The sequence below is a fragment of the Eurosta solidaginis genome, chromosome 4, assembly GCF_040869045.1.
Source record: "Eurosta solidaginis isolate ZX-2024a chromosome 4, ASM4086904v1, whole genome shotgun sequence".
In the NCBI taxonomy this organism is placed as follows: domain Eukaryota; kingdom Metazoa; phylum Arthropoda; class Insecta; order Diptera; family Tephritidae; genus Eurosta; species Eurosta solidaginis.
Genome location: NC_090322.1, coordinates 39,112,439 through 39,117,830, shown reverse-complemented (window position 1 = coordinate 39,117,830; position 5,392 = coordinate 39,112,439). Strand labels below are relative to the sequence as shown.

General features: G+C 39.7%; 1 long non-coding RNA gene across 1 annotated transcript; it reads left to right on the top strand.

Annotated features, from left to right (window-relative positions):
* Positions 1–665: 665 nt before the first annotated feature.
* Positions 666–1,758, top strand: LOC137247835 (uncharacterized). The gene is made up of 2 exons (XR_010951900.1): positions 666–1,058; positions 1,128–1,758. It is a non-coding gene; the product is annotated as an uncharacterized lncRNA (long non-coding RNA).
* The last annotated feature ends 3,634 nt before the right edge of the window (positions 1,759–5,392 follow it).

Genomic DNA, 5,392 nt, shown 5'->3' with positions numbered 1-5,392 from the left:
AAGGTTTCGTTTTATGATCGAAAGTTATAAATATTGTATAATAATGTTATCAAAAAGTTACCGATTTAGTAGCGGAGTGTTCCCAATTTGCCATCGGAATGTTATCGATATGTTTTCGAAAAGTTATCGATTTCTTGTTAAAAAGTTAGAGATTTGTTATAAAGAAGATATCGCTTTTTGCGGAGTGTTACTAATTTGTTAGCGGCTTGTAATCGATTGGTTTGTTATAAAACAGAAAGTTTTAAAAATTCACTCTAAAATCGATTACAATTCTGTGCGAATGAATCGGCGATAACACGCCGATAATAAACCGATAACCGATAACAAACTGCTTCTTCGTATTTTCTTTATATCAACTTATCGATTCTATCTCCAACAAGTTATGCAAAGAGTTACAAAAAGCATCAATTCTCTGGAACTAAAAAGTTGCAGCTGGGTATAAATTGTTCAGTACCTCAACGCTCTTATTAACATTTAGTTTCGAGAGCTATATATTTTATTTTGATTTGAATTTTTACATGCATGTATTTATGTATGTAAACATATTTAATTATTTATTACGTTACTTTATATGGAAAACGGGTCGTAAGAGAGTGAGCGAGTGAACGCTATGGTGAGTGAGTGTTCAATGTTATTTATATTAGTCGCGAACGAGCGGCCAAAGCGTGACAATTCAATAAACGGGGTCGTTAACCGATGAAATAACAACAAAAAGCGCGCATAAAAACTCGAAATTACAAAAACAAAAGCAATACATAAAAACAAAATATATCGTCAGTTGAATTTATGGAATTTTTTGAATAATTTTGAAAACGTGCAAAACGCTCTATATTACAAAAATCACGTACTTAATTGTTGCTTTTGATACAAAAAAAAAAAAACTAAATTCTAAAGTTTAAAACATTTTTGCCGTTTCAGGCATATTTTTTAATTCAGTTAAAGTAGCAATGTGTAAATTACAACAACAAAGTTACAAACCGAACTACAACTTTTTTGCAATGAACATTTTGTTGTTGGCATTTTGCGCCTTTTTCTTAGTGACTGGGCCAAGGTTTGCGGTGAGTATTAAAAAGTTTAATTTTATATTTAATATAAAAAAATATTTTTTCTCTACAAATAATTTCAAGTGCGCAATTGAGTCGCTGGAAGGGACCTCAGCTGGTAGCGATTCTGCAGAAGATTTCGAAGAGGGTTTCGCCACCGCTACGCTACTCGCAAAAGATACAGTACTCCGCAAGAATCCAACAAGTATTGGTAATAAATTGAAGGATTTGTGGGAGCAAGTGCCCGAACATGAGCTCACTGGTGGCGATATCAAAGGAAAGTGAAGCAAGCGCTCTAATAAGAAGGTAGTAAAATGTGCAGAAAGTGAGAAGCTGAGAATGAAAGTTTGTTCAACGCAGAAAAATTTGCGCAAAGGCAGCAAAGGCTTTTCTTAAGCGTAGTTGCTTATCTTATAAGTAAAAATTGTGCTGTTCAAATTACTGTTAACTATTTTAGAAAAAAGTATTAGTCTTATCTAGCTAATAGCTTTGCACTGAGATTTTAAGTAATTTTGTTAAATTTATACTTATTATTATTTTTTTTTTTTTAATTTTAAAAATTATTTACTTCTGTTGAATTTGTTTGTGAAATTTTATTATTGTTAATGCGTGTGAAATTATGTAATAATTTGTTGTTTTAGTATAATTTACATATCTAGGTCAAGCCATGAATTCTCAAAACGAAACTGTTATGCATTTAAATAAATAAAATATTGTAACGAATTTACTTGCAAATCCTCTTATTTGCAATCCTCCGCTAAGTTCGAATCACTAAACTGTTGAATAAATAACTCCAATATTGAATGATGGAAAAATGGCCTTTATTAAGTACTTCACAATAACACTCAAACTGTGCAACGAATAGCTTAATAACCAAACTGATATCTTAAAGGAAACTGACTTTCAAAATAATAGTGCTATTGCTCGCTAGATATCGTCTTACTGGTAACTGCTTGACAATTCAAATCAAACTGAATTACTTCTTACTCGCCTGCATCGCTTTTATAGTTTACGCTGCATACTTCTAGGCTCTTCGATTTCCAGAAGTTACTAGTTGTTTCGGCTACAAAATCGCCAGCCACAACTACGTGCACAAATTATTGCTCTCTCTTGTGACAACTCAGATAAGGTATATGCATGTGTTTGTAGTTTACAGTCTCCCGCACACACATAAGCGTATAAGTAAATTCATCGGTGTGTGACATCTCATCTCTCGCTGCCTTGTATGTAAATGTTGCTCGTCGGAATGTGTACATATGTGTAGACGCAATTATTGATTCGTTTATGTAGATACATAATGATTGAATTATTGATGTGCATTCACGTCACGGCTTAGATCGGCTTAGAGCTGGCAGCACTCCTTAGTTTTGCTAATATTCGTAACACTGCCCTCCACCTAAGTCTGATCGTCCCGATCAGACAAATCTCTCGATCTAAACGCTGCTAATCTCTCCAAATGAACCACTTTCATTTTGGTTCGTGGTTTGGTAGTGGTTTGTATGCGGTACACTACATCGTTGATCCGTTTTACAACTTTGTATGGGCCTTCCCAGTTACACTGCAATTTCGGGGACAAACCTTTTTTTCGTTGTGGGTTGTATAGCAGCACCAAATCTCCTTCCTGAAACCCTTCCGAATTAATTGCTTTATCGTACCTCGCTTTCATCTTGTCACTCATAATCTTTGCTCGTTGCCTTACCAGATCGTGTATCTCTCTCAGCTCTTCTTCTAAGACATCAGTGGATTTCTTGACATTCCTCTCCGCATCGGCATCTATCCCATACTTCAAATCAGCTGGCAGTCGAAGGTCATTGCCAAAAATTACCTTTGCGGGAGTTTGGCCCGTTGTGTCATGTACTGCCGATCGGTAGGCCATCAAGAATAATGATATGTGTGTATCCCAGTCCTTATGGTACTTGTCGACTACTTTCCTTAAATGCTCCTCCAATGTTCTATTGAAACGTTCCACCATACCATCGGACTGAGGATGCAATGCAGTTGTCCGTGTTTTTCGAATGCCCAACTTCTTGCACAGTTCTTGGAACACAGCTGATTCAAAATTCCTGCCTTAGTCAGAATGTAACTCCATTGGTACACCATACCTTGCAACCCATTCGTTTTTAACCACTTCTGCTACTGTTTCTGCTTCTTGGTTTGGGATTGGGTATACCTCTGGCCATTTACTGAAATAATCCATAACCACCAGTACGTATTTGTTTCCGCGGTTGCTAATAGGAAATGGACCTGCGACATCCATGGCGATCCTTTCAAATGGTGCACCTGAAATATACTGCTTCATCTGGCCACGACTTCGGGTTTTGGGCCCTTTCGCTCTGTTGCATACCTCGCAATTGGCAATCCACTCGGTGACCGACTGACGGCAACCAACCCAATAGAATCTCTGCTTAATTTTCTCGAGTGTCTTCGTGATTCCAAGATGGCCTCCACTTGGACCATTGTGCAACTCGCTGAGCACGTCAGGAATCCTCTTTCTGGGAACAACTATAAGTTTCTTCTTGCACTGACCATCCTCACTCTCCCATACTCGACGCAAGCAATCGGATATCAATTCCAAACTGTTCCACTGTGCCCAATATGACTTCGCAATGGGACTCTCTGCTGACATATCCTCTCTGCTTGGTCTTTCGTTTCGTTCGAGCCCTTGCATAACATGTGACAGATCTGTATCTTCTAGCTGACACTTTCTTAGTTGTTCCTTGTCCCATTCATCCGTACACGTTATAGTCATTAGCCGGACATCTATAATGTCTTCTTTAGCCTCGGCCTTTGAACAGTGCTTGCATTCCAAACTACATGGCCTTCGTGACATTGCATCGGCATTTCCATGGGTACTACCTTTTCGATGCTCAATGGAAAAGTCATAGCTTTGAAGTCGCTCGATCCACCGTGCCAATTGTCCTTCCGGATTACGGAACTGCAGAAGCCATTTTAATGCTGCGTGATCTGTCCTGACATGGAATCGCTGGCCGTAGAGGTATTTGTGAAAATGTTTAATGCACTCTACCAATGCCAACAGCTCTCTCCGCGTAACACAGTAGTTCCTCTCTGGTTTTCCAATCGAACGGCTGTAATATGCAACTACCTTCTCCTGTCCATCGACCAGTTGTAATAAAACGCCTCCTATAGCATATCCACTTGCAGCTGTATCTAGAATAAATGTTGCTCCTGGAATCGGATATGCTAACATTGGGGCAGTGCACAAACGCTCCTTCAATGTTTGGAAAGCCACTTCTTGCTCCTTCTTCCATTCAAAAGCTTTGTTTTTTCTTGTAAGCTCATGGAGGCTATGGGCTACGCTGGAAAAATTTGGTACAAATCGGCGATAATATGTGCACAGCCCAAGAAAACTTCTCAATTCATGTAGATTCTGTGGTCTTGGCCAATCCTGTACAGCCTCTATTTTTTCGTTCGCAGTGCAGATGCCCTCTGTCGTTACCTTGTGACCCAAATAATTGACTTCCTTTTTAAACAGCGCACACTTTTTGGGACTTAACTTCAGACCAGCGCCAGCTATTCTCTGGAAAACTTCCTCCAAGTTCTTAAGATGTTCATCAAAGTTCTTGCCCAATACGATGATGTCGTCCAGGTACACCAAGCATGCTTTCCAATGTAGTCCTTTCAGTACCTGGTCCATGAGTCTCTCAAAAGTAGCTGGTGCATTACAAAGTCCAAAAGGCATCACTGTAAATTGCCAAAGACCATCACCGACACTGAAGGCTGTTTTCCCTTTTTCTTCCTCCTTCACCTCCACTTGCCAGTAGCCGCTTTTCAAGTCCAGCGTGGAAAACCATTTCGTACCAGATAGCGAGTCCAGAGTGTCGTCAATTCTTGGCAATGGGTAGCTATCCTTTTTCGTTACGTCATTCAACTTCCGGTAGTCCACGCAAAACCTCATTTTTCCATCCTTCTTTTTTACAAGTACTACCGGTGAGCTCCATGGACTAGCTGATGGTTCGATGACGCCGCTGTCGTTCATTTCTTGAATGATTTGACTCACAACTTCCCGCCTCGCCAGTGGAACACTACGTGGAGCTTGACGGATCGGTCTCGCATCTCCAGTGTCAATTTGATGTTTCACAACGTTGGTGCGGCCTGGTTTAGAATCATCCTGGTCAAATATGTTCGCGTACTTTAGGAGCAGTTGTTTTGCCTTACTCTGATATGCTTCCTCTAGTCCCTGCATCCATGCCGTGATGTCATTTGAAAGATCAGTATTACTAGCTGAAACGTGTTCCTGGAGCTGTTCACAGTTGATAACCACTTCAGCCTCTTGGCATCTTCCCAAAATAGCTCCTTTAGTCAGTTTGAGTGGTGACTTGAACTCATTG